General features: G+C 40.6%; 1 protein-coding gene across 1 annotated transcript in view; it reads left to right on the top strand.

Moving 5' to 3' along the window:
• The first annotated feature begins 17,535 nt into the window (after positions 1 to 17,535).
• CHRM3 (cholinergic receptor muscarinic 3) overlaps positions 17,536 to 20,754 on the top strand; it is a 175,661-nt gene continuing 172,442 nt past the window's right edge. The window contains exon 1 of the mRNA XM_040624766.1: positions 17,536 to 17,648. The gene's annotated coding sequence lies outside the window, so the exon portion shown is untranslated. The remainder of the gene's footprint in view (positions 17,649 to 20,754) is intronic.

Below are 20,754 nucleotides of genomic sequence, written 5' to 3'. Positions count from 1 at the left end.
GATTGTTATTTTCCTGCACTTGAAAGAAAAAGAGTCCAGGATTCCTATGCCTTTAGATCTTTCATTCATTCTTTCGAGTATGAAGATGGTGTCTGATAATTAGAGGCTCATGAAAGAAATGCCAGACCAACACTCTGGGCTCTTCCCTCACCAAGCCCTGTACCTTTCTGTCAGGGTACCAGTGTTCTCTTCCATCCTCTCCCCCTTGAGACCTCGATGTCATCTGCTGTTAGAATTTTAGATTTGTGAAGGATCTCGGAGGCTATCATCCCAACATCCCGTCCAGTGTGGGTTATTCCCTCTATAACATCCTCACCAAGGGTTCGTTTAATCTGGGTGTGAGCATCTTCAGTGACCGGAAACCCACCATCTCACTGCTCAGTTTCATTTGCTGATATCCGTCCTCTGGAGTTTCACAAACAAATGTAATTCTGCTCTGACTTAAAAGCCTTCAGAAATTTGAAAAGAGCTGTCAAATAAGCCTTGTCCTGGATAAATCTTATCAGTCTGTCCCTGTCCCTTGGGTGGTATGGCTTTGAGCTCCCATTAGCATCCTGTCACCCCCAGAATGCTCTCCTTTGTGGACATGCTCCTATTAAAGCAGATGTCATAAATCCATAGCCTGCAGCCTGGCTTTTGATCCTTGAGTTTTTGGGAGGGAAAAAAAAAAGAAAGAAAGAAAGATCTGAGGGGCTTTATTTCTTTGATTTGGCGTGTTCCTCCCAGTGTCCTTGCTCCTTGAAGTGATTACTCATCTAAGTTACCTGCGGACTTTTAGATGCATTTCTGTTTGTGACCCCTGTCTTAAAAGGCAGGTCCCTCCACTGAACACAAAACTGTAGATACGATTTGAACTGCTTGGAGGAAAAGAGAGCTGTCCTCTCCATTTTACTGACGTTCCACAAATGGGTTGAAATCAGTTTAATGAGTGTATCAGCCATTTACACACTTGGCTTTTGTTTATTCTTCATTTATCTTCTTAATAACAGCTGAAGTTCCTAAGGCTTTTTTCCACGGTTTGGATGTCCTGTTGAGTCATTTCTCTGCCTTTATTTTGTGCAGTTAGTTTTCCGAACCGAAGCATGGGACTGTGTACTTAAGTCTACTGAGCATCTCCTCTTCTACCAAGGCAGAATTTTGAGAACTTTGGTGTCCTGGTTCTGTTAGTCCTTCGCAGGATTGTGCCGCCTGTGGAAAGCTTGCGATCTCTGTCACGTCCTGGTACACTGGTGAGCAGGACCCAACAGAGAAGAGATCCACATGCAGGGTGTTGCAGATCCCCCCTTCCCCCTGCACCCCACGTGCTCCTTGCTCTCCTTGGAGTCTGTCCTCCTTCCCCAGGCCTTGGCACCAGTGTGTGGGAGGTCTGACTGTAGATGGGCCATCAGGTCCTCCCCTTCATTCTCATGGTTGAGAGCTGTCCCTCATCAAATTAAGCCTTGAGTTTTGCCTGCAATTATGTACCTCATTTGGCTAGCTGACTCTTACTCTAAATTTCAGTCTATCCTGCATGACATTGCCCGACCATTTTCCTAAAATATCTCATTCATCATGTCTGTTCTGCTCCTGAGATTTTAATGGAATATAATTAGAAATGCACATTCTTCCCTGTGGGGGGCATGGGCTCAGTGACCCCCTTCCTTTCTGACCCACCCAGTGTTTTGGGCAGCCTGGACTCTTAAAGCCTTAAGTATGCTTGCCCCTTCTTGCTCCATTCCTTGCTCATACTATTTCTTTCACCTGGAATATTCTTCAGACTCCTTATCAGTTATCCAAATCCTACCTGTTCTTTGAAAACCCAATTTAGTCCCCTTCTTCCGTGTAATTTATTTGCTCTGGTCCATACTAATCAGCCTTCAATCAACTCCCCCAAGATTCTATTATCATTTCCTTCATAGTTCCTGTTGTGTTACATTCCTCGTTCCAGGCTGGAGTGTAAGTGCCTTGAGAAAGGACCGTGTCAGTTAATGCTTTGTCTAAACACTTTTCCTGAAATAGTGTAAAACATACGGTGGGTGCTTGGTGAATGTTGCTCTCAGGTTGATACAGTTACCCTTCAAGGAATGTGGTGCTTAAATTTATCACTGATCGATTGCACAATTAATTTGACTGATTGTGGAATTTCAGAGTGAGGACAGTATTTGGGGTCAATATATATCCAGCCCTTCTAACAAGAGTTCTGAAGAGCCTTCTACTTGCCCCCTGACCATGGCTATCTTGGATTCGATCTTGGCTTTCCTGTGAAAGAACACTGTAGGTAGTTCTTGTTTTGAAAACCTAGTACACGGACTTCTCCCTCTGCTGACTAGTGGGTGCTACACGAGCTAACTTTCACAAGTGCGTTCACTGTACGTCTAGAAAATTAAGGGTTGTCTGTCTCTTTGGGTTTTTTTTTCCTTCACTTTAATTTCATAAGAGACATACAAAATAAAAACTGTAGTATTATAAAGGGTTGTAGAAATTTCTTGTCTCATATACTAAATCAGTCTCACATTTACAAAAATAAAATTCACCTCATTTGCTGCATAATAACAAAACATAAATTCAGTCCATGGAGTTTCTATGGAGACCTGAATCTCTGTTCCAAAAAAGTAGCATGCGACGGGTAACTTACTCTACCGTGATTTTCAGTGTTTCTATGTCAGCCTTGCGTGTAGTCTTCAATAGATATCCTATGTGGGTTGATAGCATTTTAAACTGCTTCCAAAATTTCAGACTGTTATCCCATCCTCCAATATCACATGTTATTGTCATTAATTCAAAGTTGTACCACCATCACAAAAAAATATTGATTAAGCCCCTCATTAGACAGGGCACTGGGCTTTTGCTTTCCTGGGAAACTCTATTTTGCTTGATTCTCTTACGAGTTTACATCCATTTTTGGTTCCTAGGGTGACAGAGGAAGTTTCTAAATTGTCTGGAGATTGCATATCCCCACATACAGAAATCCTTTTAGCTAGATGAGTTAGCTTTCACTGCTCCTGTACCTGTGGACTAAAAGCAAATTATGGGAGTCAACTCCAGGTCCCAGTCACATTTGGGAGGTGTCATGTTAAGGAAAGCAAAACGATGAATGCTTACTAATATGATCTTTACTGTCCTGGGTAGAAGTGTGAGAAATGACTACAGTACAAATCAAGGAATTCATAAAGGCCCTCAACTAATGACCATTCACTGTCAATCTTTCATTTTCTTTTGACCCCCAAAGACATGTCCTCTTATTCACATCAAAGCAAGCCAAGTCTTATTGCTTTTATGAGATGATAACATGATAAAGATTAAATTGAAATTATCCCAAGTGTGATAGAACTGTCCTCAAAGCTTGAGGCCACAAATGGTTTAATCAAATTAAGTACAAATCAGTAGAGAGAGATATCACTTTAATAAGTGATAATGTCATCTTGCAAGCATTAGTTGGTGAATCCACTTAAAATTTGTATTTGATTCACTCCAATTCAGAATGTATTTATTTATTAATTAATGCAGGAACAACTCATTTTTGCATCATATTTGACATTTCAGCTGGAAAGAAGGGGACTAACTTTGGGGGAATAATTCTTTGAGTGGTGATAATCATTTAGCCTCTAGGCTTTTCATGAAGGTCACAGAGGCTTTATCCAGCTTCGTTCATTTTATTTTTTTTTTAAGATTTTATTTGTTTGTTTGTTTGTTTGTTTATTTATTTGAGAGTGAGAGAGAGCACAAGTGGGGGGCAGAGGCAGAGGGAGAAGCAGACTCCCCACTGAGGAGGAAGCCCGATGCAGGGGCTCAATCCCAGGACCCCGGGACCCGAAGGCGAGATGCTTCACCAACTGAGCCACCCAGGCACCCTCAGCTTTGTTCATTTTAAGGAAGAAATGCTGGTGTGAACGTTTTTGGAAATGCCCTCCCACAACCTTCTGAAAATATTCTATATCAACTACAATTTCTGCATAAATGGCTTTGAAGTTACATTACTCAAGAAGAGCAGAAGTGGATGCAGCTGCAGACCAAAAGCACACACCCTTGTTAGAGCGGGTCCACGTCCAGTACCAGTCGAGAAGTGTGGGATGAAGCAAGGAATGAAGTGCCGGCCATGGGAATTATGCATGAGGGGGCAGTTCTTTCTTCCACTGAACTGATGAGTCAGTGGGTGAAAAGACCTTTCAGCTGAACTCTGACTTGAATTTTTGTATTAATTACAAAAAGGGAAAGTGGGGTTCACCAGATCCAGGGAGAAGATACAACTTGAAAGGACATGGAGAAGAGAATAAACTATCAGAAGTATATGTTAGCTTCTTACCATGGAAGCAGAAACACAGTTCACCACAACCTTTTCCCAAGTAGCTGGACTTCTCTTGTGCAACTCAGGTAACAAAATAAACACGAAGTACCTTCTCTATGCAGAGCACTGTGGCCAGCATTATGAGCAGTACCAGAAGGAGGAAGAGGTAGTCCTCGCCACAAAGGACTTGGTTTATTTATTAGAGGAAGATATGTATTCAAGTAACAACAAGACAAAGTAGAATTTATTAATATTTATGATAAAGATACAAATAAAGTACTACAGGGAGCATGGAAGAAATAAATTCATTCCATCTGCCATTTTGCAGGATTTACGGTGTAAATCATCTTCAGGCTAATCACAAATGATAATGAGGAATTCTCTAGGTATATATGAAATAAATAAATTTTGAAAAGTGAAAGTATGGAACATGGCTGGGGAAAAGCAGATCGCCCTTTTTGAGTGCAGTTCAAGTTATTACTGGAACTAGGACTGCTGTAACAAGGTATCACGGGCTGAGGGCCTGACCCAGTAAAAATGCATTGTCTCGGAGCCCTGGAGGCTGAAGTCTGAAATCACAGTGCTGGCAGGGTTGGCTCCTTCTGAGGGCTGGAAGGGAGAATCAGTCCATGCCTGTCTCCTCCCTTCAGGGGGCTGCCTACAACCTTTGGTGTTCCTCGGCTTATAGATGCATCACCCCTATCAATCTCTGTCTTAATCTCTGCATGGCTTTCTCTCATGTGTTTGTGTCCAAATTTCCACTGTGTACACGGACACCAGTCACATTGGATTAGACCCCACCTTAATGACCTCATTTTTACTCAGTTACCTCTGTTAAGATCCACCTCTAAATCAGATCACATGCTGAGGTCCTGGGGTTAGGACTTTAGCACATCTTTTGGGACAGACACAAATCAACCCACAAGAGATGTAAAGGAGAAAAATATGGCAGGCTGGGAGGGAAATTCACTATACATATCTAGTGGCCTTGATTTTCAAAATAAGAAGTGTAGACATTATTCTAAGTGTTGGAGCTCTGTGGCCAATAGATGCAAGGTGTTTAAATTACCTTGGGTTGCTAAATGAACTTTCATACACCATTATGATACAAAGTTGTGAAATAAATGATAGAGGTAGATGATGTTGAAGATAAAAGAGAAATTATAATTAAATATTTTAAATCTGAGAGGAGTTGTTCAAATGTCAAGGAGAATGGTTAATTTATTCATATGGAAGGAATATTAACTGAGGGAAAGAATACCTTCATTCAAATTCCAAGAGATGGTAAAGACACTGAACACCTCAGTTACATCCCATGATCCAACATGCAGACTATCTCCTCCCTCTGAATTATAAAATACCTGAAACACTGGTGTCAAGCTCTATCTCCTGGGTTAGATGGTCTGTCTCCTTGTGGGTTTCAAAGGGGTAGAGTTTGTTAGCCATGTGGACACAGGAACTAATCTTACAAACTTTGGTTAATGTCCCATGTAAAAGGGGGATAAATGTGTCCTAGACTCATTTGGACAATGAGATGAAATGAGCTATGGAAATACAATAAGTGTTGTTTATTTCTTTCATTATTATGAATTCTAATTGCCATAACCAAAAGGATTCCAGACATTTCTCTTTGTAGATTTAAACATGTGCTTATGCACAGACTGATTTGCAGTCTTGCTAAAAAGTTGAAAATAAGTTCGCTGGACAATAAAAAATAAATAAATCTAAATTTCTGGATGGAAAAACCCATAGCTGTTCCAGGACTTTGTGATGAGTCTCAGTAAAACTGGTAACTATTGTTTGTGTAAAGTTTCCTTCAGTTTGTTTAGTTTTGCAAACCTAGCATGGAGCCCAACATGGGGCTTGAACTCACAACCCTGAGATCAAGACCTGAGCTGAGATGAGGAGTCTCACACACTTAACAGACTGAGCCACCCACTTGGCCCTGCAAACCTGGATGCTCTGAATAATGAGATACTTGTTTTAGAAGTAAATAAAATCTACATTTTCAAATAAATATACCTATGTTTGTTGGAAGAAAACTTCAGGAACGATTTTAAACTTTTTACGCAGATGTATGATCCTGGTCCCACAAAGACATTAATAACACAGAGGCATTGGTTTTGAAAAAGGATGTAAATAAAACATCCTCCTTTTTTTCATTGCTTTTGTATTTTTTGCACTCAATAATTCCAACAGACATTTTCTGGGCAACAGAGTTTGTCAGCAATTATTCTGTTGAGAATGTAGAAGAGAAAACAGTAATTAAATACCTTCACTTATCCTACTTTATCCCTGACTCTGTAGCTAAACTTAAGAGTACATTGAAAATAAACATACCTTGGGGTAACTTAATATAGAAAAGTACTGGCTATCTTTGGCCTTGGAGCAATTTTTTATACAGTTATAGACATTAAATGCCTTTATGTATACTATTTTAGCTATTTCCTGCAGTCTGTCTCCAACTTGGTAAATAAATACTATGGGATATTTCATTAAGCAAAATACCTACTCATCTCCTTAAAAAGGACTGTGTCAGTGTCTGAATGTGGTAATTCTGGAGCATGAGAGAAGATATAACCAGCAGGATGTTTGAGTCGGGAGGTCAGTGGGGGATGGGTGAAAGAGGTGGTGGGGATTAGGGAGTGCACCTGTCATGATGCGCGCGGGGTGATGTATGGAAGTGTTGAATCACGATATTGTACACCTGACACTAATGTTACACTGTATGTTAACTAACTGGAATTTAAATAAAAACTTTAAAAAAAAAACATAACCAGAAGATGAAACAAAACAAAATCCCATGCTAGCAATATAACACTATATAATTTTTTAGAAAATAGAAAAAAATACTCATAATTTCACTCAGCTATGAACATTTTTATCCTTTTTCCTATTTATGATCAGGGTGTGTGTAAAGTTTACATATATTTTACCAACCTTAATTAAATTTCCCATCTCAGGGTGGACTTCTACATTGTTTCATTTGATTCATAATTCTGATTTTTGTCTGATATATAATATTTCGGAAAATAGTCTTTCATCTAGTTGAGTATGTTTCTAGGGTTGGGCATTTATAACGATCTCAGTGTTTCAATATTCTCATGTGGTGAGCTCCCTCTTAAATAGCTAAGGATTCATCGAAATTGTATTGCCTCAGAATGCAGTTCCTGAGGTTGGATTATTCAGTTTTTCACTCCTCAGAACCAAGAAAGAAAATACACTTCAAATTATATAAATGTCTTGGCAGAGTTACTATTAATGTGTGTGCATTTTTGAAGAACAGACACCCTTACAATGTAAGCATTAAACATTCCATGAAGAGGGGCGCCTGGGTGGCGCAGTCGTTAGGCGTCTGCCTTCGGCTCAGGGCGTGATCCCAGCGTTCTGGGATCGAGCCCCACATCGGGCTCCTCCGCTCGGAGCCTGCTTCTTCCTCTCCCACTCCCCCTGCTTGTGTTCCCTCTCTCGCTGGCTGTCTGTCACATAAATAAAATAAAATCTTTAAAAAAAAAAACATTCCATGAAGAAATGGAAAATTAATTTTCTGAGAAATTAGGATATCCAAATGGTTATGACTTTGTGAGCCAAAGCCAAAAGGGGCAGAGAAAGCTCTTCTTCCATCCTGGAAATGGTGTTTATGAGTGAGTAAGATATCTATTTCCATTTCTTTTGTGAAATATGCAAGGTAGCGTAAGACAGCTGCTCCTCAGAGGCTAGAACGGTCAGTTAATGAAGGAACTTTCATGAACGTCCAGCTTGTCCTCCACCTGAGTGTAGAAATGGTTTCCAAGCCTGAGGGCTAAAGGTAAACTTGAAGTTATTTATCTGTGTCTTTCATTGGGCTCTTCAGCTGTTTCTTCCGTAGGGTTTTGTTCCTCAGGTCCCATGACAAGTTCAACGACATTAACCAGCCTTCCAAGTCCGCGTTGCCAAAAAGACATTGCCATTAAACAGAAAAGAGCTTACCCAAAACTTATTCTTTCTATCTAGTCCTGCCTGGTTATTTGCATGTTCTGAAAAATATAATGCTTTCTTTTGCTTCCTATTTTCTGCAACTCAACTCAGGATTTATCAAAGGTTTTAGCCCTCAAGCGCACTCATGTTGACCTTCTTGCCACTTTTTTTTTTAAGATTTTATTTATTTATTTGACAGAGATAGAGACAGCCAGTGAGAGAGGGAACACAAGCAGGGGGAGTGGGAGGAGGCTCATAGCGGAGGAGCCTGATGTGGGGCTCGATCCCATAACGCCGGGATCACGCCCTGAGCCGAAGGCAGATGCTTAACCACTGTGCCACCCAGGCGCCCCCCTTCTTGCCACTTCTTGAACACAATGGGACTTGTTCCCACCTCAGGCCTTTGTTCTCCATGTCCCCTGTCTGGAATGCTTTAACAGACTGTCACCTGAGGCAGCTTTCACTGACCCCCGCATCTAAAGTAGGCATACCCCTCACATCCCATACTCTTCTTTTCCAGTTGCTCCTTTGACCCACATACCCCGCTTTAATTTTTCAGTAAAGCAGCTAATGTTGTCATACAAATTCAGTTGCAATTTTGTGTCCCCTATTGGAATAAAATTCCTTTTAATTATTGACTTTGTCTATTTTATCTCTATGCCCCCAGCTAAAGCAGCCTTTGCTATGTTTCAGGGACTGTATATTTGTTGAAATAATGATGGATGAATGAATGAATGAACGAATGAATGAAATCCTTCTTGTAGACATGTAACTGCTGAAAGGGTTTTACAAGTCCCTTTATCCTGGTCAGTGACTGCTTTGGGAAATCCTGTTGTCAGAGATGGGCTTTTAAGAGTTCTCTTTGGGGGTGCCTGGGTCGCACAGTCGTTAAACGTCTGCCTTCGGCTCAGGGCGTGATTCCCAGCGATCTGGGATTGAGCCCCAGATCAGGCTTCTCCGCTGGAAGCCTGCTTCTTCCTCTCCCACTCCCCCTGCTTGTGTTCCCTCTCTTGCTGGCTGTCTCTCTGTGTCAAATAAATAAATAAAATCTTAAAAAAAGAGAGTTCTCTTTGAGGCAATTTCTGCAATTTATGATTTGTTGTGAGATTTTATGAAGTTGCTAAATCCTAGATGAGCTTAAAGAGATAACCATTGGTGTACCTAAATTCTTCACTACCAACAAATATTGCTCGATAGCAAAGTGATCTTGTTTTACTTTATCTTTAAAGCCTAAGTGTTTTTAAAAAGTTCCTATAATAAATCAAAACAATATCTGCATTATGGTTAAGTTAAAAATGATATTAATCGGCATTTGGCATGAAATACCATTGTATTATGGGATACTTCTAAAAGAAACTGCAGTCCTATACCCTGGCCAGATAAGAAAGGCACTGATCACAGTGTTTGTAATGGCAGTTTCTTTTTGCCAACATTGACCTTGAAGGCTGGTTAATGTTGTTGAGCTTGTCATGGGCCCCCAGGAATAAACCATTGTGAATTAGAGAATTTAATAGCCCACCTGATGACTAAAAAGATAAATAAACAGCCTTTCCATCTATTGATATCTATGTATCATCTATATAACTATATTCACATCAAGGTCAATCAGTGCAAAATTCCCTGATCCAAGGAAATTTCATAAAGTCATAGTGATTTCGTATCAGTAGGTAAGGCAGATATTGCAAGAAAATACAACAGGGCAGCCTAAGTAATGATGGAGCACTGTAAATGATGAAGATTGTTAAAACTGTAGAGCTAGATGTGCTCTGGGTCTGCGTGTGTGACACCAAGGGAAGGAGACACAACGAGGGGGCTGAGGTTCGCTTCAGACACAAGCTTCAATTAAGCATGCAAATAAAAATAACTTACTGAGTATTATTTAATCAGGTATAGTACAGACAATTTGATGACTGTAATCGAATACCATGTCTGAATTAAGTAATTTAATAAATTTTTCTTACGTCTCATTCTGGAGAAATCACTTCTTCCTAAGCATAAGGACAATAAAGGGAGTCTTCAGGTGCTGTCTCTGAGCACTCCTCAGCCATGTGTCCAGCACCTTTCACTGCCCCCCAGAATTCCTGTGTGTGTCCCTGGCCAACTTCTTTCATGCTATATCCTTTGCTTGGAAAGCTCTTCCTCTTCTTTTCCACTTTTGTGTGTCTTCTTTTGAAGGAATTGAAGGGATACAGTCCTGAGATTTCAAAATTTTGTGACCACTTATGCTCACCCTCCCGTACCTACCATTAATGCCACCTCATGGGTGACACCTCCAAGTCCCAAGGTAGGATGAGGGAGCCCTTCTTCGGGGCCCCACAACATTGTGCAGACACAGCCCCTATGGTACAGGTAGATTCTCGAGGTTTTGTTCATTGCTTGCCCATCTGTCTTTCCCTCCACACCATGAGGCTTTGGGGTCATGCATGGACCGTATCGATCACCCTGATGGTAAGATGGAATTTTCTTGCTTCTCTGAGATTCAATAAACAGCATTCACTGTGTCCATCTTTGCATCCTCTTAGAGTCCAGAGTTCTCCCTTCAAGTCCTGGAATTTACTCAAGAGTTTATTTCTTTGTAATCACTGGTATCTTCATTCTTAACTCTGTGTGTCCAGTAAAGAGCTAGTGCCCAGAACCACCACTCAATCCCTTTGTGATTTTCTTTTGACTTTCTCCGGAATTTGATGAACGAATTAACAATTTATCAAAGATTTGAGGGGTTTCCAGAAAAGTGTCCTCAAACCAAGCACAACAAACCTCCTTCCACCCAATCCTGAGTTCCCTCCCAGTCTCCCCCCCCCGCCTCTGTCTTCCTTTTTCCAGGTAAAGCTACAGCCAGATCCCTCCCCAGAGCTCACTCAGGGCAGCCCCTCCTAGGCTGACGCTCCTCATCATCCCAGCTTTTATCCCCAGCAAGCTTTTTCAGAAACGTTCCCAACAAAAAAAGTTCTTCCTATAAGACAAACTCTCAGACAATCCAGAAAGAGAATAATTCCTTTTATCTCAATTACACCTCTTATTCATCTTTGTCATGAGCATAGGATCAAGATTTTTATAGATGTTAAAAAAAAACTTTCATTGATTGCTACTGTCTCCATTAACTCCATCCCTGATCAATTTCAGGTAATCTAAAGTCTTCTATTTTAGTTATCCTTGCTTGTGATTTGAATGACTTCATTGATTGGTGAGCTATTTTAATTTTCCTTTTGTCCTTTACGGAATTCTTCTCAGATCAGAAGAGAAAAAAAGATGGTGTGAAAATCATCTCTTACTTAGGAAATATTTCTGTAAAATGAGTGAAATATATGATTTTGAAAAACTGAAAATACCAGAATTCACCTTTGAGTTTATTACTAGGATCTTAGACTAATAGAACTCTGTCATTGGAATGAATGAAAACCCAGAAGTCTTTGTAACAGGGGGCAGAGGGGAGTTTGACTCCCCAAAAGTCTCAACATTGTAATGAGTTCCTCTTGCCAACATTTAGGAGAATATAGCATGATGGCACATTGCCTTTAACACCCTAATTGCAATCTCAAAAACGATTTCCCTTAAGAACCTGAGAGCAGCGAAAGATCTATTTTATAAAGACTGAAGAGGACCCCCAAAGCACCAATAAATTAGAATTCATCTGTTAACTGTAGGGTAAACTAGTTCATGGACAGATCTTGGAGAAATGCCCACATTTTGTGTGCTAGAGGTGGTCTCCCATTCCCAAGACTGGAGTGACCATAGCTGGACTATTTCTTTGCTCCCCTATGTGAAATTTGACCACACAGTAAAGGACATAGTTTTGCCCTTTTAATTTACCCAGGATTGAAGCAGAGGTATGATACAAATGACAAGCCAATCAGAGGTTGTGTGTTTGGCATTTTAAAGCCTCTTTAAGTCCTTGTCACAGGGCCAGTTCTCAGTGCCTAAAAAGGAAGTGTGCACAGACAACACAAACTGAGCCTGGGCACCGTCTGCCTCTGCGAAGCTTGTGTAAATGTTCTTTATGGGCATTTCTGTGTGGTAGCAGACAAGGACATAAAATACTTTTAGGTGTGCCGCCCTGTTTTCAGAGGCAGTGGAGCAAAATGAAACAGATCTCTGACCTAGAAGTCAGAGACGTGATTCACCGTCCCAGCGATGCAACTTATTATCTGCATTTCTGAGTTCTGGGTGCCAGTTTCCTCGTCTGTCAATAGGGACAGTACTTTGCTTTATACAACCAATTCTCTAGGGACGGTCTAGATCTTGTTGTTCTTCATCTTCTTGTTCTTGTTCATCTGAAGTTGTGCCGGGCTCAGTGTTTTTTGAGGAATCTGGGTTTACGGTGGGGATCAAATGACATGATACCCAGCATAAGCTCTGGATAAAATGCAGGGTGATTGATGTGATTGTATTACCCATGAGGGTTACCGCAGATCCATTACTCATTCCACAATTGGAACAGACGACAACACCACATTGTAAGAAGCTTTCTTCTGGAGTGGATTTGGTCATTCTCAGGCTCCAATCACATTTCCCCCTGGGCAGAGAATTTTGCGCTTACCTATTTTGTTCCGCTATGTCAACTAAAACTAAGGTGGCCACGTGTCCCAGTTATCGGGAGATCACCACCGTTTACCTATCTTGTCTTGGTGTAATTATTAATATAACCACTTTTCACTGACAAATATACCCCAGCTTACGTAATGAATTCTGTTGTTACCCTACTGGAGTGTACATAAAGACTGAGCATAAAACTAGGAAAATGTATACTGCTTTTGATGATTTTAAACCTTGATCTTTAGGTGAGACATACTGTGAAGACAATGAATTTCTCTTATATCATTTGAGTAACTAATCTGTCTGTGCCTCCTCCATGATGTTTACTAAATCAGGTTATGTCTCTGTCAGAGCCTTCATTTCCTGGCTTAGAACTGCTTTCTGCTTTCTGCAGGAAATCTAGTGCTCTTCCAGTGTCCCCACCTGAAGAAATCCTGGAAGTTCCCAGGATCTGCATTCTTGCATTCAGCGAATATTCACAGAACTAGCACAGCTAGGGTGACATAAACTGCCGGCTGCCCATTTGTTGTTGTCATCGTTTTTTAACGTTTTATCTTTTTTTTTTAAGGATTTCATTTATTTATTCAGAAAAAGATAGAAGACAAGGGAAGGGGCAGATGGGGGGAGAGAATCTCAAGCAGACTCCGTGCTGAGCTTGGAGCCTGATGTGGGGCTCAATCTCACGACCCTGAGATCATACCCTGAGTGGAACTCAAGAGTCAGATGCATAACTGACTGAGCTCCCCAGGAGCCCCCCAGGTGCACACTTGTGAGCAAGAAGGGACAGTCTTGGCCTTCAGAGAGGTCACTGTCTAAAGAGAAACAGATATTAACTGCTGTATTAAATAAATGTGTAGGGGCCAGGCTAGGAAAGAACACAAATGAGTGGTCCCTGAAAAGGACCCTGGGAAGAAATAACAAGAGAGGTAAAGGAGAAATTCAAGACACGGTGATACCCTGGAAGTCAAGGCAAGAGAATTATAAGGAGGGAGTTGCCGATAGAATCAGATTAAGTTGGTAACAATGGCAAAGTAGCCATTAGATTTATCAACTGGAGGTTACTGATTACCTCGGAAATACCAACTTCAATGAAGAACTGGTAAGAATTACAGGCATATTTAGATTGGTTAGGAGGGAACGATTGACTGAGTACACACTGCATTTTCAAGGAGAACACAAAAGGAAGGAGAGAGGGTAATATAACTAAAAGGGAACATAGGCTAGACATAAGGAATTATTTTGTCAGTTTCTGTTTCTTTTGAGTGGGGCTTATGCACAGTGGTGTCCTGATAAACCAGCTCCCCAGGGTGGACTGATGGCCAAACCCCTGATTTGTAGCTTTGGCCCATTGCCATGAGGCCAGTACTCCCACCATGGCTGACATCAAGTTGTCAGTGTGATATTACTGAGGCAGATACGAGAAGAGACACAGAATCAGCCACCAGCTCCAGCACAGCACCTCGCAGAAACCAGCGCGATGGGAGTGGCTGAAGGCTTACTTGAAGAATGAAATACCTCATAGAGCAGGCAAAGAGGAAGAGGGTAGAGTCGAGAATAAAGGTGGAAAGATCAACGTTGAACAAGAGAAAAGCTCTCTTCTAATGAGTTGAGAGGCAAAGAACAGGGTTAGAATAAATTCACAGAGAGGAGGAGTTGAAACAGTTCTCATTTCATTGGGCTACTTTATCTGTAAAATAAAATCAGGAAATGAAGGCTTTGCTGACAGCGAGGAAGTTGTGGTTGGTGTACAATACTGGATTGGAAGCGATAGTCAAAGTCTGAAGGAAAGATGGATGTGGTGGGATAGTTGGGCAGTGTTGGGGTTCCACAGATACTGTGGACCAAGGCTCTGTATCAGTACCATTCTGTGGAGCCATGTGGATTTTTCCAACACTGAGCAGCACAAGTACAGGAACACAGAAATAAAACAGTTGCATTGTTCTTGGGTTGAAATTTTACAGGAGAATGTAGAGGGAGGACAAGAATTCAGGGAGCAAGAGAATGTTCGAAGCAATAGGCTACGATGTCTAGGATGAAGAGCGAGAACAAAAATTAGAGCCAAAGGGAGTTTTTAGACTGAAAGAAATTGCTACTTCTAAGAGATTCAAAGTCTTAATGAGGTTGTAGAACAGATGTAATAGAAGTACGAAATTGAGAGATGAAACATGGAGAGGGTACTCCTTGGAGAATATTCCAGAGTCAACAAGTGTAGAGGTAACCGAGTCGTGCGTGGCTATGAGTGTAACTGGCCAAGGCAGAATGGAGGGGTGAGGATCCTGACAAGGAGTAAGCTAGGGCATCAGGTAGTCATTCAAAAGGACATTGAAGTCACCCCGGATCTTGCACCAGATATTAAGAATTTAAACTCTGTGTTAAACACTTGGTGAGACGTAGCGGGGCTCGCTGAGATTGCAGCCGTTTGCTGGGAGAAATGGGGTAAAGTTGAAGAGTGTGCTCCTTAGAAGAAAGCATGTTTTTGTAGAAGAGTGAAGAAATAACATTGGTTAAGGTGGTAATGAAGAAAGCTGGCCAATGGATCCTGAGATAATAGGATTATTTATTTATTTATTTATTTATTTTTATTTATTTATTTATTATTATTTTTTTTTTTTTGGTAATGAAGAGCCTGAACTGAACTTTAGGAAATATGAGTGCAGGGGTGCCTGGGTGGCTCAGAGGGTTAAGCATCTGCCTTTGGCTCAGGTCATGATCCTGGGATCCTGGGATCCTGGGATCAAGCCCCATGTCGGGCTTCCTGCTCAGTGGGGAAGCTGCTTCTGCCTCTGCCCCTCCCCACTGCTCATTTTCTCTCTTTCTCTCTTTCAAATAAATAAACAAAATCTTAAAAAAAGAAGTATGAGTGGACACAGAATAGAACCCAGGTTCAGCAAAGGGGGAACGCAGGGAAAGGCAGATCTCTCTGGATATGGGAATGCCGGGGAGGGTTTTGGTTGGTTCATTTGTGTGTTTGTTTGACTTGGTTGAGGTTTGTCAGTTTTCTTTGATTTTAACCATCCACACAAGCATATCTGAAGAATGTTTGTCCAGAAGACAGTGAGAGAGTGACACTTTAGGGAACAATAGTTGAATTGTCTTCAGTTCCAGAAAGACATAGGTATTATTAATCACATTCATTTGTCTTGCATGAAAAAGTGGCCATGAGTACATCTTCCAAGAAAAGAGAAAGTTCAAGGGTAAGATCTGAGATGAATCATGAGGTTCTTGAAAGTATTTTTGAATTCATTTTCTCAACTGCAAATGCTGGGACCCTGAATAAGGTTGATCCATGTGCCGGGCCTGTATGCTTGCTGAGGAAGTCGCCGCTGGCTTCGGAAGAAGCTAGTGGTATTGACTTTGTCATGCTGGCACCGGGGAAGCGTTGAACAGGTTACTTTTCAAAACCCCGAGCCTTGCTGGACATTTCAGTATCACAGAGGGGAGCTGGGGCTTTTTCTCTGGCAGAGATGGAAGTATTATTCTTAGCCGACAACTCCATCATCACCGGAAAATCCTAATACAACACTTAAGAGACCTACACACACATGTTTCTCATTGTGAGTAAACAGTAACTAAATGTGGCTGATGGTTACAATCAATTGGTTAGGGATTAGAATTAATTTCTTCAGATCTGAGTAAAGACCCATGTAGTAAGGCCCTTGTGTGGCCAACATTGGGGGTCAAGGTGCTTATAGCATTTCCTTTCTCAAGGCCGGTCAACTCTGTCATTTCTGGCTTAAACATCGTCCAGGAAATCCACCTCCACTGAACAAAGAACCACCTTCCTTGCTTGAGTGTGATCCTTCCTCCTCTAAAATTGGCATTCCTTGAGGCCATGTCCTGAAATGACTCGCCCTGTTCTAGCTCAGTGGTGGTAATCCGTGTCTACCTGCAGCAGTTGGCCAAGCGATCTCGTCTTATGTCATGTCAGTGTACATGGTGATACGGATTTAACAGGATAGGTTGACTTTTGTACATGGAGTTCTACTTCATTTGAGACGTGAGTTTGTGTACGGACAAGCAAATGGCATAGGTGTAGAGAAAGAGTAGCAACCATCCTATCATTTTGCCAGAACTCTCATGTTACCATATCAAAGAATGCCAAGAAAGAGAACAGTGGATGTTACAACGTTCCTCTCAAATAGAAGCAAGGCTTTAATTAACTGATACACGGACCCACTCAGGATTGAAAAGCAGCTTTCAGGGGTGAAACATGACAAGCGGTTCATTGAACACTGCACAGAAGGTAAATTGAAGTGTATATTTTCCAACCACCATAGGAATTTTAAGTGAGTGGAATGGAATAAACCCAGTTTGGAATTTGAAATAAATTCAGCTTGGAATGTGTCTTAGAGACCCAAGGTTTACACAAGAGCTATACAAAACTCTCAGCATGAAACATGACACTAGGTGAAATTTTCCTGGCATCTGAGAGCCAGACATGGATTTCTGAAAGACCAGGGCACAGACATTTGGTCTAGAGCTCTTTGTTTCTACCTGGGAAAGGAAACATAGATGCTTATTTAATACCCTGGGGCAGGAGTAGTAATATTCCACCTGACAGATGGAGCTGTGTACACTTTCTCACAAGGTGGTATTTTTAGTTTGGTGTTACCAATAAAATATTGTCACCCTGTTTCCATTTTGCTTTCTCCTGACGTCCACTTCAATAGTTCTAAGTAATGTCATAGATCACACATAGTAAAACTGATTAGAAAAAAAGGAGAAGTGGTTAGAGAAAACACAACGGTCAACTTCCAGTAATTCGTAAGTAACCACTAGTAGCAAATTATAGATCCTCATGAGCTAGTAACTTTGCAGGGGAATCATAAAGGGAGAATAGACTCTGTGCAAAGCTGAAGAAGCAATTGGTAACTAACAATACATCTTTTCCAAGGTAAGTTCAAGTCCCAAAACGACTGAGTGTGCAGAGTTGAAGAACTTCCATATTTCTTAGGAGCTCAGAAATACTGGATTAGTTGGGATGGCACACAGGTGCAAGGTGCGAGACTTCAAAAAAGAAACCATCTGTCAAGCGCAAAGGAAAGGGGGAATGCTGAGAATCATGGAGAATGCAGAGCTGTGGATTAAGTGTTCATGCTTAGAGTTTGGGCGTTTTGCAAGTGAAATGATGAAGTGGGTGAGCTCCAGGAACACAGGATGTGTTGAATTAACAATCAGGTTTAGCGGATTGCGTGTTCTGAGTTTACAGTTGTTTGGAGGAATGGAATTAGTCCCTTGTACTGCCTGTTACACTTTTCCACTTTAAACAGTAGCTTGTGATTATGTGGCCCTCGTTTGCATTCAGGTAAAAACCAAGATAATGCCCTATAATTCCGCAAATATTTGTTTTCCTGGCAGGGACGGACCTGCGTGTTTTACAGTCTCAGGGCCATTCTAGAATGTTTACAGTTTCCACTGCTTGGAGCTTTCTGTATATTTATCCCTGGATTAGGCTCAAAGTAAGCTGATTTTATCAAACCGCTGGGTAATTCTGACCATTTCATCTGGCGATTTTAGTACTGTTGTTGTAGCTGACCTGTGTATGTAGGGAATTACTGGGTCACCAGCTCATGGAAATGCCTTCTGATTATGAACACACTTTCAGCATGCATGCACTGAAGGTAAGCGGGAAAAGAGTATCGCACCATGTACTTTAACGCCAGTCTTAGCTAAATAAAAGTGGGATTTCAGGCATGGGCTAGTAGTCTCTTCTTAAATGTAAATAGAAGTGCTGCGATTCAGTGTAGAAACAAGAGGTCTTTGAAGAACTGAACATTCAGATGAAGCAACCGTGTCCTTCAAACCACATCCTTCCTGCTGCCTGTGGGAAAGGGGTGGTATTTGTGTTGTGCTCAGAGCACATGCAGAAGAGATCTGTGTGTATTTCCATAAATAAAAGGACATTGTGTGTGTATTTGGCACCTGTGATGGCAAGAGCTGTTGATTGCTTCCGAAAGCTTTGTTCCAACTCCAGGATCAGCAGGATTTTTAAACACTGAACTAGGAACTGGGCACTAAAAATACATACACAGGAGACCTATGATAGCATTAGGTTTTGAAGAGCAGGGCGAGGACTTGCAAACTTTGTGATAGCTGTGTCGTTACTCTAATTATGATGGTTCAGGGGAAGGGATTTGACCTGTCGTATATCCAGCCTGCAGACTAATGGGCCATGTTGTGGTAACATTTTGAGTTACTGTTTGTTGTTTCAGCGAGGATGTCCGGGATATAGAGAATATGAGCGTATGTTTGGTGAAAACCAAAAACTTTACCCTATTTATTTTCTTGGCTTTTATTGTTCACATTATGTTCATAAAGCCACCGACAATTAATGATTTTGTCACTTATTTGGAGGCAAAGTAGCACCCAATCAAAAAAAAAAAAGTTTAAAATAGAATTAAAAGTTGTATTAAAAATTCAGCTTGGATTATTAAAATGAAATAGTAATGCCATTTGCCTCCATCTTTCTCAAGGTGTAAATCAAGACCTTTCCATGTTGCAAATAGTCACCAAGTGAACAAAGAGCTAAGCGTGAGCATATTTTAAATGCTCCTGATATTTCCAAATGCTTAATCCCACACCTTAATGGGCTTTGTCTGTAGAGATATGGGAAATTTGAGTGGTTTTTTTTTTTTTCTATTATGCAGTTCTCCAGAGCTTTTACTATAAAATGCATGGAACAGGCATGATTTAAGAGAAAACAAAGTCCTATGTAATTCATATTGGAAATCATGACTATTGTTAGGTGTCCTTACATAAGATCAAAGTGGTCATCTCCCTGAATATAATGAAAATAAAGACAAGTGATACCCCTTAGGTTTATTTGAATGGAGTTTTTTCTGTCTGAATAAAATTTCCTTCTTTAAACATCTCTACCAGAGAGTGATTTTGTTGAGAGGCAGTGTGCATTTTTATTTTTTTATTTTTATTTGTTTGCATTTTTAAAGTTTATTTTTGTTTTATTTACATTTGACTGAAATGAACTTGAGAAGAACATTTATTTATTTAAGCAAGGGTCTCCATAAATTATTATAACATAGAAATTATGTATTGTGAAATTTAAAATAATCATGATTTTCTTCGGGTTATCCAATTAAAGAAGTATTCAATTGCAGGATGAGAAATGTGTCAAAAGCCCAAACTCTGTGACATGATGCCTATTTCTCAGAAAACGGAGTGTGCTTTAGTTCTTAAAACAGGCACTGCAAAGAAGTTCCTGTCTAATTCTGTGAGTGAAATTCTCTTTAGAGGGAATGCTGAATACAGAAGATGAGATGAATGATAGATGGAAAAGAAAGGTCTTCTCCAGTTCCCCCTTGCAAGAGTTGCCTTTCCTACCAGCTCAGACGGCTGTGCTTAGATCAGAATCCCAGATACTGCGGGATCTAGAGGGAGGAAGCACATTTCAATGATAGGCACGGCATTATACCTTAAGAATGGCATTTTTATTGAATAATCACTAATGTTTCCAGGGCTCCTGAAACATTAGAAAGAAAGTGTAACCCGTGCATGATATAAACTCATTTATTTCATTAACAAGCAGGACAAAGTTTCAAACTGAAAGTCACATAAGAGTTTGTATTTTAATCAAGTACAGAGAAACTCCCCTCCTGATAGATTCAAAAGAATGAAAAAAATCTCTTACCTACTGTCAGCCCAAATGAAGAACATTTCATTGAAACGGTTCCCACATTGAATTTCATTGCCATGTTCTACCTCTCTATAGTATGGGAAATAGAAAACAGGAAGTGTTGAGCATATAATCTGGGTGGGAATTGTATGCACTCGTGTGTTATATGTGCTTGTGAAACAATTGGAGAAAAATACAAACAAGACCAATATATATGTTATATATATACATACACACATATATATATATACATACATATTTATATTTATATATATATATATATATATAACAGTGTAGCAGAAAAAAATAAATATTGCAGAAGATGAGGGAGGGAACCAGGGTTGATATGAGGAATTTCCAAGACAATGAT

This window comes from Ursus maritimus, unplaced genomic scaffold (genome assembly GCF_017311325.1).
Source record: "Ursus maritimus isolate PB19 unplaced genomic scaffold, ASM1731132v1 scaffold_7, whole genome shotgun sequence".
Taxonomy (NCBI): domain Eukaryota; kingdom Metazoa; phylum Chordata; class Mammalia; order Carnivora; family Ursidae; genus Ursus; species Ursus maritimus.
The sequence above is the reverse complement of the archived record's forward strand: the minus strand, read 5'-3'. Positions and strand labels throughout refer to the sequence as shown.